The sequence below is a fragment of the Vulpes vulpes genome, chromosome 7 (assembly GCF_048418805.1).
Source record: "Vulpes vulpes isolate BD-2025 chromosome 7, VulVul3, whole genome shotgun sequence".
Taxonomy (NCBI): Eukaryota; Metazoa; Chordata; class Mammalia; order Carnivora; family Canidae; genus Vulpes; species Vulpes vulpes.
In genome coordinates, this window is record NC_132786.1 from 87,618,069 (window position 1) to 87,642,920 (window position 24,852).

A 24,852-nucleotide genomic window follows, 5' to 3' on the forward strand; every position below is an offset into this window, starting at 1 on the left:
TTGTTTTTGCCAGGAGTCTCAGTTTTAAACGACTATGTTCTCAATGAAATAAATTACATTGATTAAATAACAACACTTTCATTGTCCATTTTGAATTAGACAACAACATATAATAGCAAGGCCTTTCTGGTCAGAACAAGTGTTATAAGGTAAAACTGATTAAATTTATATCAAAAGGAGAGAGGAAAGAAATGTATTACTTTGTTTACCTTCATAGTTTTATTATTGATATATATAAAATTTTTGTTTTCTTTTAAATAATGAAATTAATATTAAGACCACAGGTTCAGAAACATGGGATTCTTTTAGAAATTCTCTTTTGGTACAGAACACTCACAATAATAAAGTTACAGCTCTCAAGTTGTCTGAAATGCCCATCTCAGAGCTTTGGGCATGAGGTGATTAATATGAGCACTGCTGGAGTGTTTGAAATAGTTCAGATGTTAGTTCAAATCCCAGACTCACTATTTACCTCTTGTTTCACGAAGGGACTTATCCTCTGTAAATCTTAATTTCCTAATCACAAAACTGGAACAATTATATCTGTATCTTATAATAGATGCTCAAGAAACTATAGCTAAGCCTACTGTTGGATGATCATGGGTATGAACAACAAATGACAGCCCAAAACAGATACATCTAGGTGGGGTAGTGAAGCATTTTAATAAAGTTATTTTTACATGTATTCTCCTTTTATTTCCATCTTATTCTGGTTTTCCTTTCTAGAACCAGGGGTAGAAGTTGGAGCATAAAGGGAAGGACAGATGCAAAACAGGCAAGAGGGACCCAGTGAATAAAATCTATCCACATAAGTCTCGACTGCTCATGATACTTTGAAACATGATGGTCTCTCATTCTTGTCTTTTTAAGTTGAATTTCTCAAATTTTCACTAGTTTTTCATTGTGGTACTTAAGGAAAGTTCCCAGCCCAATAAACACTCTCTCTCTTTTCCTTCTTATCAGAACTCTGGTTTTGTGCAGGGCAACAATAAGCCCAGTCCACAATACCTCACTCCTCACACCTCCTTACAGATTGAGCCAGAATTCATAGTAGTCTTGAGGTTTAATTTGAGTTGTGCATTTAGAACTTGCAGGCAAGTCTTTCCTATGGTCCTCAGTTCTGACCAATGAGATTTAAGCAAATACCTAATAGGTGGATCTAAGAGAAAACTTTCCTTCTCTGTTTAAAAAGGGATAGATTGAGCTAGTATGCACCTTTTCCTTTCACCATTCGCACACCTTCTTACTGACTGAAACACAGTCACAATGCATACAGATGGAGCAGCCATCTTCTGGCCAAGAAAACAAAAGGTACACATCAAGGACAGGAGAGCAGGGTGTGGATTACATGCCACTGATGTAATCCTATTTGATATTTTTGTTTAGCCTGATTCCAAGTCTCCTCATGATGTGGATGGCTCTATCTTAGTGGCTTTATATGTCACAGAAGCACCCAGTCCCAAGAACAATGTTCCAAGCATGGTAGACTAGACCAAAGGACTAAAGAAATCTCCAAATCTGTCCTAGAAATCTCCAAATCTCTTGTTTATAATGTCATAATTAATGGTTAAACGGCATGCATCAGTTTCTCCACTGAATTCGTACTTTACTGTCCAGCTCTGATCCTTATTTCTGTATTCAAGCTCAGACATATTTACTCTATTTTCTATATTATAGCCTCTGTTTTCTATAGTCAAGTATTTAAGCCATATAAATTGCTACTAAATTACTTTCTTTTCATCTTGTCTGTAACCTACAAAGCTGCAAACTTTGTGATGCTATATGTTCCAAGGAAGACAAATCTCTTGAGGATAGTTAGGTAAGATTTGCCTACAATTGAACACCTGATACTAAACCTCAAGACTTTACTATCATTTTCTGGTTCAACATCATTAATAGACCATGCACTATTAATGAAAGACTACTCTCTACATTACCAACAGTAGCTTTTTTCTTTTTCTTTTTTTTTTTTTTTTTTAAGATTTATTTTATTTGAGAGAGAAAGGGAGTGAGTGAGAAAGCACAAATGAGGGGGAGGGGCAGAGGCACAAGCAGATTCCTCAATGAGAGCATGACTTGGGGCTCAATCCCAGGACCCTGAGATCATGACATGAGCCCCAGTCAGTCACTTAACCAACTGAATCACCCAGGTACCCCAACACTGTTTTGTTTTGTTTTGTTTTGTTTTGTTTCCAACACTGTTTTTTAAGTGGATTCCTGATTTTTAGTTATAAAAAGTTTTAACTGCCTTAATTGTGCAAAAATTCAGGAAATTGCTGACCCTCACTTGTTTCCATATGTCGGAGTTTGGGTTCCCACACAAACAGAGCCTAGGACAGGGATGTAGGTACAGGTATTTGGGGAGAATGATACCAGAAAGTAGCTATGTGGGGCCCAAAAGATTGAGATAGAGACCGAGAAGGCAGAAGCCCTTAGTGGGCATGGGATTGGGTAGTTACCACTCTAGAAACCATTCCTCTGAAGGACAGGATGCTTACCATTTATGCACAGTTTGGGGATACCTCTAGAAGAATGAACCCTCCTAATGCCTAGACCATGTCTACCTGTGAACTGAGGGAATCTCCAGAGAACAATAAGACATAAAAAAAGAGTTGTGGCATCCTGAAGTGGGATGATTCTTAGTACCTAGGAACTGTCCACTATAGCTGCAATTGGATTCAGAGTGGATGCAGCCTGGGGCACTGAGTCTCTGATTTTGTATTTTCCAAACATAATCCACCACTGTCAGTGGTGACAGTATGTAGAAATTATTGGTGGGAAGTAACCAATAAAAATTTCAAAAGTGCCAAAACATTTGAAAAAATGTTTAATTAATATTAATGAAATTCATCTTGGAAGATATAGCACTATTGGAATTGCTTTATATTAATAGAGTACACTGAAAATCTTTTCTAAAAAAAAAAGATTTTATTTATTTATTCATGAGAGACAGACAGAGAGAGGCAGAGACACAGGCAGAGGGAGAACCAGGCTCCCAACTGGGAGCCTGATGTAGGACTTGAACCCAGGACCCCAGGATCACGCCATGAGTCAAAGGCAGGTGCTCAACCACTGAGCCACCAAGGCATCGCAAGTACACTAAAAGTCTAAACCATCCTTGAGCTAGATCTAATAGGTTTGAGGTAAATATACCCTTTCATTTTACATGTTTTATGCAAAGTTTTTGTTTTCCCTTTCTCTCATCTTTGTTATTGACTCATTTTTTTTTAAGTAATCTCTACATCCAACATGGGGCTTCAACTCATGACCCCAAAATTAAGTGTAGGATTCTTTACTGACTGAGCCAGCCAAGCACCCACTTGACAATGTTGTGCCCAAGATTGCAAATCCAAGAAACCACCAAGGAGCTGACACCAATGCAAGCACACAAGGGTTTATTAGCAAGCTCGAGCTTGGGTCCAAGTATACCTGACAGAGCGGAGCAGGGACTTGGACCCCGAGGTGGGTTACAGCTGGGTTTTTTATAGGCTGGTCTAGGGGATTTTCAGAAGGGGTGGAGGAATTTCTCAAGTTCTGTTTACATTCTGATATGGGGCTTTCAAGAGCATTGAGCTCTGTTCTCATTCTAATATGGGAATTTCTACCACGGGCCTGGGCTCTGTTGTCTTTCTGATATGGGATTCTCTGCCGAGGACATTCTGCAGTTTTTCCTGTAAAGTTCAGCTCTTATTCACAGGGGCCTAAGATGGCTGTGCTTGTGCTAATGCTAAACTTGAGGTGGGATGGCCTTAATTTTTCTCGGCCTCCACAGACTTAACTTTGTATCTACCTTTTTTAAGGGCTCATTATGGCCAATATTTCATTTTGAATCATAGCCTTCCTCAGAATGAACTCTTGTCTTGCCCAAATTTAAACAAAATTGTTCAAGAGGGAATCACCTGACTTAGGTCTATTTGCAGACATATGGGAGGTGGAAAGCTGAAGAGTTCTTCCAGAGAGAATTTATCTTCATATGCAAGTACGGAGCCAGTCCTGAGGGCTTGACTGAGTGCCTTAGCCTGAATTCTCCCAAGAACAGAGCCTGAGGTACAAGGTCAGGTCAGGAAATAAGGGGAAGTGACACAAAAAGGTGGAAAGGGGTGCCTGGGTGGCTCCACTGATTAAGCATTGGACTCTTGATCTTGCCTTAGGTCATGCTCTCAGGGTCAGGAGATCTAGCTCGATAACAGGCTCCAAGCTGGGCATGGAGTCTGCTTAGGAATCTCTCTCTCTCTCTCTCTCTCTCTGCCAGCCACTCCCAGCCACTCCCTGCCCTCCTGTTCACATACTCTCTAAAAAAAAAAAAAAAAAAAAAAAAAAAAAGATGGGAAGCAATGGAATGTAATGATCTGCATGCATATATCTGTAGGTAAATAGATAGATAATAGATAGATCTGTATGTATCTGTCAGCAATCCAACACAAGTTTCTTTGTTCAGGTCTCCTGGAAGTAGAAGACCTAAGTCAACCAATGAGCACTTGGTAATTCAGCACCAGTTAACCACCCTGGCTCCAAGACTTCCCTTTGCTCAATATAAGGAAAGTAATGTTGCTTTAACCAATGAGTAAGTGCCTATTTCCTGCTCACTTTGATCTATAAAAATGTCATGACTTATACAGTTCTTCAAATAGCCTATTTTTTGGACTGCTTTCATTCCATATAAGCCCAACTTTGCATAAAGTTAAAACTGTTAAATAAAAGCCAACTGGATGAATAACTCATCTGAGGAAGATTTTTTTAATAGTCATGAGTTCAAATTCAGTCATACAGTTCACAAACCCTGGTATGATATATCTATATTAATATTGATATGTAATTTATAATATAGTAATATAATATATAGTAATATAATAATTACTATATATAGTAATAACACAATTTATTATATATTTATAACATATAATTATAAATATAATTTATAATATATAATATAATTATATATAATCAATAATGTATAACATATATCTATACGAGTTTATGGACTACATGATTATAAAATTATATATATGTAAAATCTGTGATATATATCTTATATGTATATCCTATGATTATCTTATCTTATGATTATCTTATAATTTGTGATTATAATAGCTTATGATATATATTTATAATATATAATCTTATAATTGACCTATAGCTCTTAAATTTATATAATTTCATAGTCATACCTGACATATCAGGTATATATAGTTATATATGTATATATATATAGTTATATTTATATATGTCTATTTCTTTAAATATTTCCACCTGACTTAATTTTTGGCTGAAACATTTCTTTTGCCTAATGCAGAAAATTTAATGCAGTCACTCCTAGGTGAACTCTATCAATTTCTGTTTTCTCAGGCAACGTAGCCTTAAAATTCAGTCCTTCCAAGCTGCCTTCATGCTCTCTTCCGCTGGTGTTGATGCTGGACAGGAGGTTTACTGAACACCTCTGCATAGCTTCTGCCCATTTTGTGCTGGCCTCCATGTCCTCTTCTGAGCTGACCATCTGCTGCACTGAGGCTGGCTGAGTGGTCCACCCAGTCCCCTCTTTTCAGTCACTACCCTAGAGCTCTACTTGATTCCAGCAAGTTCTCTCTGCCCCCAAGGTTTTATCCATAGCCAATTTGTGGGGCATGTAAAAATCTGACTGCTCTTCTGCCTCCTTCTGGGGGCACCATGGGACTGCAAGACATTACTCTGTCCCATAGAGAGTCTTTGAATTAGATATGACTTTGTAATTTCTAGTCCACTCCTTACTGTTTGTGGGCAGAAGGGGTGCTGAGGAAATCTCCGCCAGGATAGGAACTGTTTACAGTTGAAGCAGGAGACTGAGAGGCAATGCATGTCCCAGGAGGAGTCATGGGGACATGGGCAGTGGGGATGGTACCTTCCCGGTTATCAGTCCGCTTCTCCACCCACCTGTGGTTCACACCTTTGCTCATATTGTTTTTGGTAAATATTTTAGAGACAATAAAAGCTGTTGCACTTAAAAATTGTCTAGTGAGTTGCAGTTTGAAAACAAAACAGAACAGCAATATGGTAGTTTTGAATCATTTGGCAGGAGACTGGGTAAACATTTGGATTGATTCCAGGAAGCATGTCTCCATATCCAAAAAACTGATTAACTGCTAGTGACTAGTGGTGAATTGATCCACTTTAATCCAGGACTTCCAAAAACACTTCTGACAGATGAAGAACAAAGAGTTTATATCTTATTTCAGACCAGGCTTCTAACAGGGGTCCCAGTTATCAAAGGAAATCTTTCTTTTCATGTTTTACTGATGATCGTGATACATGAACCTCATGATACTTTGGATGACAGAACACCAAGTAAAATCCCTTTTTCAATATCCCACAGTGTCTTAGTCCATTCTGGTTGATAAAATAAAATACCATAGGGAGGGTAACTTCTAAACAACAGAAATTGACTTCCCATAGTTTTGGAGGCTAGAAGCCTTAGATCATAGCACTGGCAGATTCAGTGTCTGGTGAGAACTGCTTCCTCACTGTTGGCTGTCTTTTCAGTCTAAACACACATGGCAAAAGGGGTAAGCAAGCTCTCTGGGGTCTCTTTTATAAGGGTATTCATTCCATTCACAGTACTCTGCCCTCATGACACAATCATTTCCCAAAGCCCCCACTACCTAATTCTATCACCTTGGGAGTTAGGATTTAAACATGAATTTCGAGGGGACACCAACATTCAGACCAAAGCACATGGTAAGTTTACATGAGAAAGTAACTAATGGGGATCCCTGGGTGGCGCAGCGGTTTAGCGCCTGCCTTTGGCCCAGGGCGCGATCCTGGAGACCCGGGATCGAGTCCCACGTCGGGCTCCCGGTGCATGGAGCCTGCTTCTCCCTCTGCCTATGTCTCTGCCTCTCTCTCTCTCTCTCTCTCTCTCTGTGACTATCATAAATAAATAAAAATTAAAAAAAAAAGAGAAAGTAACTAATGGTAGCAGGATAATCTTTAGCCTCTGTTGAGTAGAGAGAACAAGCAAATTGCATTGGGCATGAGTGCAGCATTTGAGTCTTCTACAGGTGTTTCTAACAGAGGAGGGACCATTTTGAGGTAAATATTTAAATTACATACTGATCTAAAGGCAACTCTAAATCCTGTCTGATAAACTCTCTTACTACATTGAAATTTGAATATAATTGGCTTAAAATCACTTCAGCGTAGAAAGCATGATATATATATATATACATATGTATATATATGAAAATTATATAACTGTGGAAGCTGGTTAACCTTTGAGATATTCTAATCACAAATACACATACCAGAGGTGGTTAACAAGCCTTTGAAATGCTCTCATCAGAAGTCCTAACCCAACTACCATCAGTGCTTCAATTACTACTATCTGGGTCCTCACTATCAAGTTTATAAATCAGTGCAAATGTAAGAATTAGTATTTCATGAACTTGTTTACAGTAAATGGGTTGGTTTAAAATACTGTACTGATACTTTCTCTATTGCATGAAGGGAGCATAAGAAACTGAGGAGTCTATATCAGCCTTCTTCCTAAAGAGTAATTCTTTAGGTCTAGAATTCCATTTGGTCCAATGTCAACCTCTTAATGAAGTGTTTTGTTACCTGAGCCAATCAAAAATTCGCTTGAGCTATTTTTTTTTTTTGAGAGATAGTGTAAGTGCAAGAGCGTGCTAGCTAGAGGGAGAGACAGAAGGAGAGGGAGAGAGAATCTTAAACAGACTCCACACCCAGCGCAGAGTCCCACATGGTGCTCAATCTCAGAACCGTGAGCCAAAATCAAGAGTCAGACACTTACACATCTGAGCTACCCAGGAGCCCCTTCGCTTGAGCTGTCTTAAAACATCACCACTTTACAATGTCAGTCACAGTGCATAATGGAGTACTTAGAAGGACATAGAACAGAAATTCGCAGAGCTTATAGAAAAGGATATTTGCTCTGAGGCCCATTATTAGCCTCACTGATAGTAAATGTTTACACTGTTACAAAATTTGGTCTAGAACTTGCTTTCATTGAAACATGCTATCTAGTAGGAAAATTGTGGGAGGAAAGACCTACAGTCATTAATTACTTCTATGTAGTAGAGGATACCTACATTTATAAACAAACACACAAACACACGTTGGGACAACTGTGAGTAGTGGAAATACATGATTTGGTTCATTTCAAAGCACATGTCCTCATCTCAAAAACAGTAGCAGAATACCATGCCCCAGTCTAAATTTTGTATTGTCCCCAGATTGTGCAGTTTTCCCCTCGCTGACAAATTTCTAAAAGCTACCTTTAGTAGCAAATGCCTTACAAATTTGCAAACCCAAATTCATGCTAGTATAGCAATGAATAATTAAGCCAAAAATTATAGAAGAAATTAACACTGAAGATAACCCGGAGCTCTCAGCAAAGTGCTCTCATATCAGGAGATGACTTGAAAACTTAATTAAATCCATATTTTAAGTATTATTGATTTTTCTTATTAGATTTTTCTCACAGAAGCAAAGAAAGTGATGGTTTACTTATTTTCCAGGGCATGAGGTTGGAAAGCTGTGAAGAGAATCAAAGTTGATTTAGAAACTGTAGAAACAGAGGAGAGATGGAGCTATTCCATGTTTATTCTTATTCTATTAGTTGCCTAAATTGTATGCATTTGTTTCAAAACTACTAAACTACTTTATTACATTGTGCTGTGGTGTGTATAAAGAGGATGGTGGAAGAAGACAATGAGCAAACGCCTGATGTATCCATCTGGAGCACCTTCTTCAGGGCCAGCCTGTGACAAAGTATGGACTATAGTTTCTTAGGGCTGGCTTTCCAACTTCCCTTTAAGTAGTCTGAAGGTTGAGGTGACAGATGCTGTCACCACTATTTTGATTGCTGGAGGACTCCCTCTTAAAATAAGTAAACTGACCTGAAATATTATATTCATATCAACACAAAGTTGAGGGCTATTTCTGATAAATCTTTGAGTAACTTAAGTGGGTTTCAAGCTTTCAGGTTTACTAACTTTAAGTTGAAAGCAGCAATATTCATCCACATTGACATCAGTTTTAAAAGATGCATTTAGCAAACACTTACTGGTTAACTACTATGTTTGAGGCATACTGTTAAACGCTAAAAGTACAAGTGGTCAAAATGGCACCAGATTACAATTCAACAATTACAATTAATGGTAAGCATAAGAAAAGAGAGATCTATGAAGAATTAACCATGTTTGGAATGTGTAGCTCTCCACTTTCCTGAACCTAACCTGTAGGTCTTAATTTGGGCTGCTCACAAGAACTATGTAGGAAGTTGTTTGTTTCAGTCCTGACAGTCATCTCTTCCCCGTCCAGAGCTGCCTCATCAGCATAACCAGAGTGTCAGAGGAGTTGGGAGCAGCCTTCCACAGAGAGTAGAAGATACTACATTTATAAACAAACACACAAACACATGTTGCGACAACTGTCATGGTATATTATGGGTGTTGAGAACCACTGGTCCAACCAAGCAGTTGGGAAAGGAATCTTAATTTCTCCTTATCCTCTCCCTTCTTCAAAGGCTTCATCACCAAGTTCAGTGTGAGCAAGGTGGAAGAGCTACTTGACAAACCATCTTTCACACTTGGAAGATTGGGTTTGTTTCCGCGAATCCAAGTCTCCCTTGAATGCTAATGATCCTGACGGTCAAGTAGATCAGAAGATAAAAATTCAGACTACAGCACAAGTGGCCCAGAGAAATCTGATTAAAGGACAAATGTTTCAACATCAGATCTTAGTTTGCTTTTGCTCTGTCACAATCTGATAAAAGTGATGTAGTTTTGGGATATAGGTGAGGTTTGGTGGGGTGAGGTCCAGAGATGATGACTAAGAAAAAATTCTTGAGATGTCTTTGGTATAAAGTTGTGGTTTTATTAAAGCACAGGAACAGGGCCCATGAGCAGGAAGAGATGCTGCCCTGGGCTTGTGAGGGGTGGTTGATTATACACCTGCAGAGTTGGGGCATGTAAGGAAAAGGGAGGTTTCAAAGGATTTTCATTTGCTAAAGAGTACCTACAGGATACTGGATGCCTTGCCATTGTCAAGTTAGGGTTGTCCTTCCCAATTGCAAGGCATTTAACATTAAGACATTGGGAGCTTCCTGGAGGAATGTCACATATAGCTCATGGAGTGGGGAGGTGGGGGGGGGCAGTTTGCAGGGTGTGAGCTTAGCTAACCTTCTGTTCCCTATCAAAAGGATCTTCAGCTACTTCCATGACATTTATTGTAGGAGACAACATACTTTCTATGATTTTACATTCAAATCCTTTAGAGGGTTTCTTCCATAGGCTATTCCCATCCTGGAAATTAATCTTCCCAATTTATACTTTTTTGAAATCCACTGATGCTTTATGTTTTATTTGCCATTATTTTTAATTTAAAAAATGGTTGAAGTATTTACTTATATTTCATCTTCAGAGGGAAACACATCTGACCTAATTCCTGATTCCTCTTACCAGAAGACATTTCCCTTTGAAAAGCCTCCAGATCACAATGATCCTCTCCCATCACAGCTCTTCATGGTCTTGGTCTTACTATGATTAGCACTTGTGTTCTCAGTCCTTTGGGTGCAGTTTAGAATTTGTCATAGGAGCAGGTGCTTCTAAATGCATAAAAACTGCCTTTGTAAAATAAATAAATAAATAAAAATAACTGTCTTTGCTATTATTCTTTCATGTGGTTTTGCTTTGTCTTTCAAAGTAGATGTTAAGCTGTTTGTCTGCTAACTCATTGTTCTACAAAGTCAAGAAGGGGTTGTATCCCTGTAAATTTTACTTCTTAAAAACCCTGAAGTTGAATTTCCCCTGCCTATTGACGTTTAATTACCATTGGTTTTGCAAGTAAACAAGGAAAAAGGAATTATTTTCTGAAATTGTTACTTAGAAGCACACAGTTTTCAGCTTTTTTACAGGCATTAAAGGTTGCTGTATGAATCCTACCATTTCTAAGAAAACACTTTTTTGTTTTTTAAGTACAGCTGATTTATTCTGTACCCATGTAAAATAAAAATCTCCCAGTATTGTGCTTTTGTTTTTAAGGACATTTTCACAAGTCAGGAAAACTTGGCTGTAGAGTGATCTGTAAAATCTCTCAGTGGGTCATTCTGAAAAGGTTCTTTCAAGGAGATAAGTTCCATTATGGTCTCTGTGACTTAGTTCCTTGTGTGGTTAATTATAAACATTGTAGTATGAATCAAGCATTGGATAGATTTATGATGCTTCATTTCCTTGAGATTCTTCAAAGGCATTTTATTGCCTCATTTGGGGCCTCTATCTGAAAGTTTATCTTAGAAAAAAAGGTCACATAACAGCAAATATCTGGAAAGGATTTTCTGAAATCCAATGAGTTGTTGACTCAAGCATTTTGTTTTATTTTTCTCCCTAATTCAAGGTATTCACCGATTTATTAAGTACCCTAACCCACTATATTATAGGAATTTATAAACTGTTTTCTATGTTTGTACTTCTAATTGCTTAGATCTCAAATAAATTAAAATTGGGGAACAAAAAGAAAGATGTCATAAACTACCAGTTACTCATTCAGATAGAGATAAAAATAAACCAAATGATCAGAAAGTAATGTCATAAAATACCCCTGCCCTGGTGAAAAATTATTTAGATTACAAGGAGTAGAACACATCTGTACTAGCCTTTGCTTAAAAAAAAAAAAAAAAGACAGGGGAGGAGATTTAATAGAAGGGCTAAAAAATATCTCAATGCCTTGTGCAGTTAGGTGTTGCAGTTAACAGAGACAGGATCAAGCTCAGAAAGTGAAAAGGAGACTCCATCTCAGGTGTGGCATCACCTGTCTTCTTTGCTTATCTCATGATATCTGTCCCATTTTTCTTCTCTGCAGACTGACTTTTTATGTCTACTATAGACATGGCTGCTTCAGTACTTTTCATGTCATTTTTTAAATTCCACAACTTAAAATGAATTAGAACCTGATTCCTAACTCTCTAGAGAAAGCATCTCATTGGCTCAATTTTTTAAAAAGATTTATTTTTATTTATGAGAGAGAGAGAGAGACAGAGAGAGAGAGAGAGGCAGAGACACAGGCAGAGGGAGAAGCAGGCTCTGCGCCGGAGCCCGACGCGGGACTCGATCCTGGGACTCCAGGATTGTGCCCCGGGCCAAAAGCAGGCGCAAAACCGCTGAGTCACATAGGGATCCCCTCATTGGCTCAATTTGTTCCATTTGTCCTTAGGTGTCCGGAGGCACAATGAGCAATGGCCACTGCTTAGAAGATGGCCAGGAGTTGGGCTTTCTAGTTCTGCCAGAGGCATAATTGTAGACTCACCGAAAAGAAACACAGGACAGTCAGCGTGACCAATATAAATGACTCATCAACAGAAGATGCCAGAGAGATGTGGTATGGACAAAGGGCATGAGGGGATGGTGATTATAATCTATGAAACACCTAAGAATAACAATAATAAAAATAACAGTAATAAGAGAAAAGCATTACTTTCTTTAAAAAAATTTATTTATTTATTTATTTGAGAAAGAGAGAGAATGTGGAGGAACAGAGAGAGAGGAACAAGTAGACTCTGTACTGAGCCCAATGCAAGGCTCAATCCCAGGACCTTGAGATCATGACCTAAACTGAAATCAAGAGTCAGATGATTAACAGTCTAAGCCACCTTATCACTGCCAGAAGAGCATTACTTTCTTAATCCTAATTAACTTCTACCATAATAATTTATTTTAAATAAAAATAAAACCAATTCCTTCCTATTTTAATTGACTTGGATTTATTATATCAGCTAGTAAGATATAATTGTGTTCATTCACATTTCAGCTCTGACTTAGAATTTGGGGTAAGGATGAGTGCTGGCATAGATATGTATATGGAAAAATACATAAAATAGCCTTTGCTTGCAAAAAGCTTAGTTTGAGTGGGGAAATAAAAGTTTCCAAGGTGAAACAAGTATAGAAAAGCACATTTGCATATTATCTATATCTATATTTTCTACATTAGTTGATATGAACTGTAAGATCTAGATGAAAACTAAAAACATAATGAGCCTTCCACTTGAACTAATGGAAAGCCACACAATTCAGACCAGCACTCACTCTGATGACATTTTTAAAAATTAACACAATTAAAAAAAAATACATGTTGGCATCATATAGATTTTAAGATACTGAAGAATTCTCAGGCCAAGATTTAGGAGAAGATGAGAAAACAGAGACATAAGCATTTGGAACTGATTTCCAGGAGCATCTGTTGATTGCTAAAGAGGCTGCTTCATCAGCAGCACTTTTGCCAGACTTACTTAGCATGGGAAACAGGAAAAAAAGCAATGTCCCCAACAACTGAGGAATCTGGTACAACCCTGTGTTTGGGTTGGTCCCCCAAATGGCTTAATCTAGAAGTAAGGAAGAATCAGAGGTAAACTCTCACCTGCATGGACTATGGCCCAATGTCAAATGATCAAGTTTGATAAAATTCTGAAATTAGATACGGTAACACCAGCAAGAGATTACACTGACCACAGAGGCACAGCAGAAGCCAAAAAACAAAACAAAATAAAAAACAAAAAACTTTTGATTGGAAGGTAACATTAGCTAGGCCTCAAATTATTTCTACAAGCAGTTTTTCAGATAAAGTATCTGGAACACAATCAGTGATAACCAGGCAATGATAATGCAACCAATGATAACACAGAGGCAGGAAAAAAATGGGTATGAACCAGCAGAAACAATAAATAGTTAGGGAGACCCATTGAGACTTGCCCATGTATTTGAACTAATGGACACAGACTTTAAATAGACTTTAAAATAACTATGTTGGTTATGTTCAATGAGATAATGATGTAATTGAAAATTTGAACAGAAAACTGGAACACACAAAATAATTACATACTTGAAAAGGAACAAAATGGAAATTTTAGAGCTAAAGATCCTAACAAAACTGAGAACTCAACAGATGAGTATAACAACTGATTAGATACAGCTAAAATGAATCAGTTAACTGGGGAGGTAGATCAAAAGAAATTATGCAGAGTAAGAACAGAGAGATAAATGAATGTTATGTGCCAAAAAGGGTGTAAAAGACATAGGTAATGCAAATGTGTATCTATTTCCTTTCTAAGAAGAAAAGACAACATATAGCAGAAGCAATATTTACAAAATAATGGCTATGAAAAAAAAGATTAAAAAATAATGGCTATCAACTTTCCAAAACTGATGAAAGACATCTTCCACAAATTTAAGAATTCCGAGCATGAAAAATACAGAAACGCACACCTATACATATCAAAGCAAAATCTCAGACAACCAAATATAAAGAGACAATCTTAAAAGCAGCCAGAGAAAAAAGAGATACTATATGCAGATGAGTAATCATTAGGAAAAGAGATGACTTCTTACCAGAAAAAATACAGGGATATTTTCAATGAACTGAAAGAAAATAATTGATTCTTATGCTATTGAAAATATCATTCTGATTTAAGCTAAATCCACAGACTAAAAAAGAATTAGGAAATTCATTACCGGTAAAACTACAAAGGAAATAATAAATACTCTCCATGCAGAAGGACATGATCCTAGATAAATCTTACAAAAGCAGGATGAAATAAAAACTAATGAAAATTGTAAATAGGTGGGTAAACTAAATTAAAATTAGCCTGTTATAAATAGACCTGTTATAATAAATCTGTTACAATGATATGTTATGGGGTTTAATACACACACACACACACACACACACACACACACACACGTTTTGGAATGATCATTATTTGGTTATCCTTAGAAGCAATCCACTGAAGAGAGATGACAGAAATGGTTCTACTTGAAGCTTATAAAGCTTGTTGATAAGCTTCCTCCCCCACCCCCACTTCACCCACCCTTCCACGAGAATCAGAAGGAAATTTTCCAAAGCAGTCAAGACTGTGACATCCAGGGAAATGGGGTGAGGATTGCCAGCTTGTTTCCCTGAGCAGCCCTAGTTAGCTACAGAGAGAGCAGCTGGCAGGGAAAGGGGTGCAGGAATCTCTGAGACTCCCCGAAATCATGAATCCTGAATCATGCAGTGACTACCCTGACTACGCAGGTGTCTTTCCCCCGCCACCCCCCCCCCCGCAGGTGTCTTAAAGTACTAGAAAAAAAGAGTATAGCACTGTCTTTAACAACTAATAATGGAAATGGAAATGGAAATGATTCTCTGGAAGCGTTTGTATCTTAGAAGAGAAAATATACATATGTACATTTAAGTTTAGAAAACTTTGTTTACAGATTACCAAAACAACATTGATTTTTAAATCATATTTTATGTAGCTCAAGCAAAACATAAATTCTTAATGTTGCAATATGTTTGTCATAAAACAATCATATGGTCTATTTGCAAAGGAACAGTGGTTATAACTGAGATTATATTATTTTTTTCCTCTCAGAAACTTCATTTTTCAAAATAAAATGCTATAATCATCACAGTGAAAATATAAGTAGAAAAATACAAACACCTATTTGAACCTACAGCTTTCTTCCATCTTTCTGACTCATTCTTCTCTTCTTTTTTTTTCTCTTTTTAAAGATTTTATTTATTTATTCATGAGCGACACAGAGAGAAGCAGAGACATAGGCAGAGGGGGAAGCAGGCTCCATGCAGGGAGCCCGATGTGGGATTCGATCCTGGATCCCAGGATCATGCCCTGAGCCAAAGGCAGACGCTCAACTGCTGAACCACCCAGGCATCCCCCCGCCTTTTTTTTAAAGATCATTCCTCCCTTTAAAAAATTGAGTTAATGCAATCATTTTCAAAGGGACATGATGAGGAATACTAAAAGTTAGAAAGAATATTGTGATTGTTTAGTAGGAGTTTATAGATGCTGAATACTAAGTTATAGGTGATGCAACGAGCATAGCTTTTCAGAAATAATTTAATATAAGTTTGGCCTAATTCATGCTTCCTGATGCATTAATTCAAACAGACTAATAAAATCAAAACAGATTGTATTTTTAAATTTGTTAAACACCTCTGTAGATACTCCATGTAGATGAATATTGTTGAATTCTAGGTAATAAGCAGAGAAAGCACCCATTATCTAAGGAACATCATTATATAAAAACCATGTAAATAGGCTAATTGTACATAAAATGCCCTATTTCAGTGAAATAGTTTCAGTGAAATAGAAAATCTTTTACATTTTCCTAAAGAATATTAGGGTTTAAAATAATGATAATTGAGTATCAATGAAGACCCCTGGGGAAATATTTATGGAAACATTTAATGTTTTCTGAACAATAACACAAAAATGTGGTATTTGCTAAAGAGAACCCACAAAGACAATTTCATTCTCGAACTATTGAATGTTTTACTCCTTCTGATCATCCAGTGACTTCGTAATCACTGAGAAAACTGGATTAGACACTTTGAAACAAAGACTTTCTCCTGCAGAATTATCAATGACAGGGACAATGTTAGAGATTGCAGAAAAGCTCTCATCAACCACAACATATCTCAATTTAAAATTCCAGCACTGATATATTGTAACCATGACAGCAAAGAAGCCCTTTCTCCAGTTGTACAATAAAGAGATAGCATGATATCCATTGAAAAGATTAAGTAATGAAACAGGACACATTTCTGTCACTTCTATATCCGCCTGCTGTGCAAGTACATAAGAGAAAAAGAAGCCGTCAGTTTGAACAGCATTTTTCAATCTGGAAGCTTTTAGGAAAATTACAGGGCACTGAAGAATTACAGTTCACATTAGAACTGATTGGTGTCATAGTCAAAAGGGGGATACATTTCTTGTCCTTTTGCAATAGGAATTTGTCTTTCATGAGCAAAGATAATCACCTCCTGTATTCACAAAACTAAAGTTATAGCTTTAGAAATCACCAACTGAAGTAAAGCCTTCATGGGTTCTTGGCTTAATACTAAACTGATTCTAATTTTCATAAATGACAAGCAGCTCTGACTGTGTTGTCAGCCTCTGCACAAGTAATAGTGTTCCTGGACCAAGGTTATTCCAATGTTTGGTCCTGGAAAAATATCTGGCTCCTGTTAATATTGGTAGAAGTTCTGATTCCAAATAAACCAAAATTTTTCATTATCCAGAGTAGCATCATTAGGAAGATCAGATTAAACAAGGCCGATTTCTCATCTTTCCTAGTAGTCAAGGAAAAAATGTTTGAGAATAGCAGCCGCTTCTCTTGAAATCACTGATCACAATTCTTAGCATTGCTTCCTTCTGAATTTTAGCTCAGAGCTAACAGAGAACAGCAAACACATAACTGTGCTATTCAGCAAAGAAAGGAGAGAAAGCTGGCAGTTTAATGATTTAATAATATCTAAATCAATTGTTTACTGAGCACAAGAGGTTTTAACAGTGCAAAATCATGTAAGAAAGGCTTGAGGAAATCTGACCAAGCTAGTGAAGGCATATTTATACCTAATAAATAAAAATACTGGTATACTTGTCAAGCTATCATGCCTAAATTTTGTGAAAGTGTTAAATGATAAGTACATAAACCTACAGGGGTTCTTGGATCCAAAACCTGAATTCTCTATTACATTTGGTAAAGTAAGAAAAAGAATCGTAGAGAAGTCCAAGTCACATTTTAAAACAGGTCAAAAAGCTGTAAAAAATATATTTGAATGATTAAGTTAAATTCCATTTAATATTAGAAATGTGGTTATCATTCTAAAGATACCCTCACAAAGAGAATAAAAATGTCTAAAACAAGTCTATACAAATTACTTGACGGAAAATGGTCAAATGATAGCAACTGAAAACTCTGTTTTCAGATGTGTTGGACTAATTTCATTTTGGTTGCTTTAATAGTAGTAAGGGAAAACTGTTATATGCAATTAGGAATATTGCAGAAAGACCAGGGTGGATCTCTCTTGGTGGGAAACAGCATTTTGTTAAGATGGAGCAATTCAAGATATCTTAATAAAGGGACTATTTACAGAAGTGTGGGCAGAGTTAATAAAAACAGTAAGAGATGTTGAGGTACCTAGAGATAGCAGAGCAGGAAGCTATTACTATCCTAACCTGGAAATAAGGAAGTAAATAATGTTATTAGAGCCCAAGAAGAAATGAAGTCATGGGGGAGAGGCTGCCCAACAGAGGAGGAATCTACAGACTTGAGTGTCCAGAGCCACTGCCAGAACCCTGAAACAAAGCAGGGAAGACATGGTAAAGAAATATTTCTATCTTGTCTTCCTTTTTCATTTCAAAGTTCTGTTGATGGTTTTCATTGGCTAAGTTCAACAGGTTTATCTAGCTAATGAGGGGATCTGGGTAATGCTGGCCCTATACAGGGCAGCAATCTGGGAATAGAAGGATAGAAAATGAGTGTGAAGGAAGCAAATGTGGAATAACCAGCATACTATTGGCTGCAAACTAATGAGTAGGTATTTTTACTGACTTGTAGTAATTTCAATTATTCCTACCTCCAAACTTTTGTGGCTATAGGTTAACTCTTTCTCTATTGTTAGATTATCTTATGTCCATTTTTTTACTATTATAAACAATATTGTAATAAACATTCATTACTGAGAGGTAACAGTTACATGAAAGATGTTTTAAAATAAAATTATTGAGGTATATACACTCATAATAAAGCTAACATTGCAGTTAAGTGTACAGATTGGTGGCATTTGACAACTGTATACAACCTTGTCAACACCATACCAACCAAGATAGAGAACATTTACATCCTTCCAAAAATGATTCCTCATATCCCTTTGTCATAAACCTCCTCCAACCATTACTTACTCCTAGCAAGAGTTGATCTGATTTTTATCAGGACTAGAGTTGTCTATTCTGCAAGTTCATAAAATGGCATGTTTAGCCAAACATCTGTGGAATGAGGTCTTGTTGCATATATATTAGTTGCATATATATAGTAGCATATATATTAGTAGAATTCTCTTACATTACTCTTGTGTCATCAGCAATCTGTGTGTGTGTGTGTGTGTAGCTCTATTTTTGTACTCTGTATTCTGTTCCATTCACTTATGTCTATCATAAGAGATATAATTTTACACTCTGATAATCGTAGCTTCATAGTAAGCCTTAAAATCAGTTAACCTAATTCCTCCCACCTTGTTTTCTTTAAAAAAAAAAAAAATTGTATTGGCTATCCTGTCATTTGCATATCTATGTAATTTTTAGAATTAACATCAATTTCTTTAAAAAATCCTACTGAGATTTTTATTGGGTTTGCACTGTAATCATAGATAAATTTGGAAGAATATACATCATAACATTACAGACTATTTTTTTAAGATTTTATTTATTTATTCATGAGAGACAGAGAGAGAGAGAGAGGCAGAGACACAGGCAGAGGGAGAAACAGGCTCCATGCAGGGAGCCCATGCAGGACTCCATCCCAAGGTCTCCAGGATCCCGCCCTGGGCAGAAGGCAGCACTAAACCGCTGAGCCACCCAGACTGCCCAACATTACTGACTCTTTTAATCCATGAATATAGTGTATTTTGCCAATGATTTTGGACATCTTTAATTTCTTTCAGCAATGTTTTATAGTTTACAAGGTACTGGTCCTTTACATAATTTGCTACATTTATGCCTAAATATTTTATGATTATCTTGATATCATAATAAATTGTAGCATTCAAATTTTTTCCATTTTTTGTTGCAACTATATAGAAATACAATTGAAATTTTATATGTTGTATGTCTTAAGATCCATTTAGTAGTGCAAATTCATTTATTGTTCTAACAGTTTTTTAGTGTCCTCAGGATTTTTTATTTAGCCACTTATGCTGTCTGTAAATAGTTTTATTTCTTCCCTTCCAATGTGTATACCTTTTATTTATTTATCTTGCCTTATTGCAACAGCTAGAATAGCTGGTAAATATCGAATGAGAATAGTGAGAGAGGGCAGAGAGGGCATCCTCTCAACATTCCTCATCTTAGGGAGAAGGAATTCAGAATGTCACCATTAAGTACGAAGTTTGTTGCAGAATTTTCACAAATGCCTTTTATCAACATGAGATAGTTTTCTTCTATTCTTATATTTTACTGAGAATTTTTACTATACATGAGTTTTAAATTTTGTCAAATATATCTTTTTAAAATCTGTTGAGATCAAAACATGTCATGAGTTACACTGAGTTTTGAATGAAGAAGCAGATCTTGAATATCTGGGATAAACCTGACTTAAGTAGTATTAACCTTGTTTATAAATTGTTGGATTTTATTTACTAAAATTATTGAGGATTGGCCTATGCTTATGAGAGTTATTGGTCGGTAACATCATTTTTTTGATATTGTCTTTGTAAGTTTTATCAATGTTAGTCTAGCCTCATAAAACTAATTGAGGAATGTTCCTTCCTCCTCTATTTTCTCTACGAATTTATATAATATTAATATTTCTTGAATGTTTGATAACTATTAGTATAACCTTATAAGCTTGGAATTTTCTTTGTGGGAAATTTTTGTTTTGTTTTGTTTTTTGTTTTTGTTTGTATATTTTTTTATTGGAGTTCAATTTGCCAACATATGGTATAACACCCAGTGCTCATCTCGTCAGGTGCACCCCTCAGTGCCTGTCACCTAGTCACCTCATCCCCCTGCCCACCTCCCTTTCCACCACCTCCCTTTCCACCACAGTGTTAGCAGTACTGTGAGGGAAAGACACCCTTGAATTGCTGAGTAGGGTTGTGAACTAATACAACTATTACAGAATAGAATTTAACAATATGTAGCAAAGTTAATATGTGCATTTATCTTCTTAGCAATATTACCTACTTCTATGAATCTATCCTAAAGATACATGACAAAAAGATGTATACAAAAAATACAGTAATACATAAGGCTATCTATTCTGTGAAATAGTATTTTTAACAAAATAAAACCAAAAAACAACCCAAATATCTATCCAATGAGCTGCTTAAATGAACTATAGTACATGCATTGAGTAGAGTACTATGGAGCCATTTAAAAAGGAATAGAGGGGATCCCTGGGTAGCGCAGCGGTTTGGCGCCTGCCTTTGGTCCAGGGCGCAATCCTGGAGACCCGGGATCGAATCCCACGTCGGGCTCCCGGTGCATGGAGCCTGCTTCTCCCTCTGCCTGTGTCTCTGCCTCTCTCTCTCTCTGTGTGTGTGTGTGACTATCATAAATTAAAAAATAAATAAATAAATAAATAAATAAATAAATAGGAATAGAGAATATGTCTATGCATGTCCTGGGAGCAATGTACAGAAAGTATTGCTAAGTAAAAAAGCAAAGTGGGGAAAAATACATAGTAGTGAATTTTACTTCTGTTTATGAAAGAAAGGGAGAGGAATACATACATTTGTTTTTACACACATTTTAAGTTGAAAGGTAATATAAAAGTTACTTCTAAGGAGGGGGATAAAATATAGTAGAGAGGACAGGATATATACATTTCTCTGGGAGTCAGACACTCTGCAATATGTGCAGCTTCTTATTCCAACTAAGTATGGAATCACTCCTGCGTCTGAGACTCAGTTCTTAAAGAAGGAATCACAACATAGGAGAAAGGTCAGGTACTCTATAGTTAGTGACACCAGGGTTAGGATACTGGCTTTTCCTTCACTGGCCAATGCTACTTTGGGCAAGTTACTTAATTTCTCTGGACTTCAGATTTCTCATGTATAAAATGGAGATAAAATTAGCACTTACCATATAAGATTGTGCAAAGGATTAAATCAAATAAAGTGACTTCACAAACCAACACTTATCAATAGGAATATTAGTGCCCATAGTTATAATCAATTTAGAGATATGGCTAGAAATGTCTTAAAGTATGAAAATATGTGAATGATTTCATTAATAAACATTTTTTAGTATATTTAAGATATTTTTCTGTGAAGAATGTCACTACTGTAGTCAATTGTTCTTTCTTGAGTAGAAAAAGAAAGCAGTGCGGTTACAGTCCTTTGGGGCTGTGGACTCATGGTCAGGAGTGTGTCAGGTGTACGCATACTCATATGCATACTTGTGTTCATTTTAGAGAAAAATGAGAACATGTGTTTTATAGGGTGGAACTCAGCAGTGGAGAATCTGTGAATGCTAGACACTGGATAGCAATCAGAATGGGTCTGTGGATACACTGTGATTACCTCAGTATTCTACACTAATCAAGATGGTCTCCAAAGGAAAAAAATTCAGTGAAGGAGAGAGAAACATAAGGCTTTACAGGTTGTCATAAAAACAATTAAACCATGTAAGTAACTGTTATGTAATTAGCAAATTGCCTTTCTGTGTGACCTAGGGGAATGTCTCAAGTTTTTCTCCCTCCTATTGGTCTTCATTTCCCCAAAAATATCAAAACAAGGAAGTTGGATTAGAGGTTTCATAACATCTGTCTCAGCTCTGCATCTCCTGAGCTGATGATGTAATAACTCCAAACTTTAAAATTCTCATCTAAACCTTAGAATAACAGGGGAGCAGGCAATACTTAGAGATGAAGGCATTCCCTTGGCATGTGGAAGGGAGGCTGTGTGATTTTCCATCTGGAGTGAAGTCCTGTGAGTTTAATTATTCTCTAAATCTTTTCTGTGAAGAATTACCATGTATGTTTCTGACTTGCGTAATTATTCTTTCTTGGCCCTTAAATTTGAGACTGTTGGGTTTTTGCTGAGTTTGTTCCTAAACAAGAGTCAACCAGTCATATTTTCACAGAATTACATAGAGATAAATAGAAGTACTTAATTTAAGCACTTAAGGTTCCTTTTAAAAAATATGTATATATTATTTATTTGAGGGAAAGAGAGTGCACACATGCGTGTGTGCAAGAGAGAGAGAGAGAGAGAGCACAAGCAAGGGGGAAGAGTAGAGGGAGAGGGAGAAGCAGACTCCCTGTTGAGCAGGGAGCCCAATGCGGACTCCATCCCAGGACCCTGGGATCATGACCTGAGTTGAAGGCAGATGTTTAACTGACTGAGCCACCCAGGTGCCCATCCAACATTCTCTATATTCAATTGAATCAGTTGTCCACACTGGCAGGGCTTTTTGTTTTGTTTTGTTTTTCTTCTCCATATATAACATGTTTCTTGGGCTTGTAAAGTGATACATATGTATAGAACATTTGAAAACTACAGAAAAGAGAAAGTAATAAAAAGTGCTTGTAATTCCTCTGCCCAGAGATAATAAATTTTGACATTCTGGTATACTTCTTACTTTAATTGCCTATCATTTTACAAGGCTTCACATACATTATTTAGAGCAATCATGGTTTCCAAAACCTCCCTTGTCAGCTCTCAAATTTATATCAGGAGACCAATACATTTTCCTTGGCTGAAGTGAACTGAGGAGTTGAAGCATCACAAGAGAGAGAAAAGAGGGAAAATAAAGCTCAGAATCTGTTTCAGTTATGAACTTATTATAGCAAAGGATTAAATGGCCCCCTTCAAAGCCATTCCCAGAAACCTCTCCTTTCATGACCTCATTATTACCTGATTCTTATCTTAAAGGAGAGAAGAATTATGAGAGTAAACTATTAATACTATTGTCAAAGTCAGCATAATTCCTTTTTGTCTTGCATTTGGATAAAATGCCACCTCCCATTGTATTTTGTGGTACCCAGCTAACCCCTCATTACTTTCCCTGATTCTGAGCCCTCTGGGTATCCTCTCCTTGCCACTCAAAACTTCTTCTACACTATTGACTACTTATGTCAGCCTTGGGCAGCCCAGGAGACATGAAATAATATGGATTGATGCTTGTCAAAAGAATAATTGAATACAAAATATTCTCAAGAGGAGACTAATCTGAGCTATGGAAAAATCTACTGATTTTTAAAGTGTAACTTTAACATAGTTATACACACAGTAAAAGATCACTAAGATTCTGCTAAAAACCATTTGAATAAACCAAAATATGTGTATTTGGAATAATTAAACTTATATGCAAATGAAGGATATATCAATGGAATCCATGTTTTCTGGAACCCATGTTTTCAAGAGGAATAAAATAACAATCTGTATAAGAAATATTATGGTAAATTTTACCATATTAAGCAAACTTATCTTGGTTCTTTTTACTTTTAAACTTGATGAGTCACCCAGTGATTTGTTGTTGGTGAGCTTCCCATCATCTGAAAAATTGGAGAACTGGAAAAATTTTCAACTGCCAGTGGGCATAGATGTCAACAATTGCCAACTGGATCATGACAAATATTCAATAGCCAAAAAAATATATATGAATCAATGTTTTGTAATTGGTTATAATTTGTAAAAAAAAAGTTAACCAGTGTTTTGTATTTTTGAATATGTTTTAATAAAAGTTTGGCATAAAAATGTGTTCTTTTAGGAACTCAATTTAATAGTAGACAATAATAGTTATTTGATATTTTTAGCTTATAATATCAGTAAATCAAAAGTTGCCAATCCTATGCCAGTCTCTCACTTTTATTTCATTTTTTCAGAAAATTTACTGGTCCATAAATCCCAAAATCTGGGACCCACTAGATTATCTGACTTCCATAATTTCTCTTACTTCTCATAGTATACCACTGCATATATCTAGATATTAAATATAAGAAGGATTTTTCTGTAAAACCCAAGAATATTACAGCAGTCTTAACATTCCTTGCAGGTTGTTTGCTAAATGGCCAATAAGAGGTACATGAAAAGTGCTCAGTATCACTAATTATCAGTAAATGCAAATTAAAATCACAATGAGATATCACTCAGATCTATTAGGACAGCTTTCATCAAAATGATAAAAAGATAAGTGCTGACAAGGATGTGGATAACAGGGAATCCTTGTGCTGTTAGTGTGAATGTACACTGGTTCAGCCATTATGGAAAACAGTATGGATTTTCCTCAAGAAATTAAAAATAGAACTACCATATGATCCATAAAACCTACTTCTGGATGTACATCCAAAAGAAATACATGTA